General features: G+C 32.6%; 1 protein-coding gene across 1 annotated transcript in view; it reads right to left on the minus strand.

Annotated features, from left to right (window-relative positions):
- The window catches only part of LOC106686167 (uncharacterized), a 16,467-nt gene that overhangs the window by 2,998 nt on the left and 12,902 nt on the right, over positions 1-567 (minus strand). The window lies entirely within an intron of this gene.

Here is a 567-nt window from a genome sequence, read left to right on the forward strand (position 1 = left end):
TTCTTTTGTTTTTAGTGGAATTTTTAGGTCAAGTACGTTTTCAGGATCAGTCCGAAAATTATTCCAGTTTACCTGTCCTGTAACCATTGAAGGGGTAGAGGGTCTAGGAATAGGATTAGAATGGATGTGAAGTAGAAACGGGATGTAAAATTTAAAAAAGGAAAGTATAAAGGGTGAGGACAAATAATTTATAAATATTTAAAGGAACAAGAATTTAACAATAAATTAAAATATTCATTTTAAGGCCCAAACCAGCCTTCTCCACGAATTCGATTTTCCTGATTTTTGATCTCCCACGTGGTGACTTGCAAACTATACTGGATTTTTCGTTAGAATCTCTCGCGCGTACCTGTTCGAGCCCAGGTGTCGCAGCAGTTTATTAGGGCTGACTTTATCATGGCATTGTACACCCTTATTTTAACATTTTTAGGATATAATTCCTTCTCCATTATATAACTCTATATTTTTATTTCTTTAATTCTGTTATATTTCATCCAGATTTAATTACCTATATATACGTTTTATTTCCCACTTCTTTTATTACTCCGTTTTGAATAATTTTCATTA

The sequence above is a fragment of the Halyomorpha halys genome, unplaced genomic scaffold (genome assembly GCF_000696795.3).
Source record: "Halyomorpha halys isolate HHAL.00 unplaced genomic scaffold, Hhal_1.1 Scaffold786.1, whole genome shotgun sequence".
In the NCBI taxonomy this organism is placed as follows: domain Eukaryota; kingdom Metazoa; phylum Arthropoda; class Insecta; order Hemiptera; family Pentatomidae; genus Halyomorpha; species Halyomorpha halys.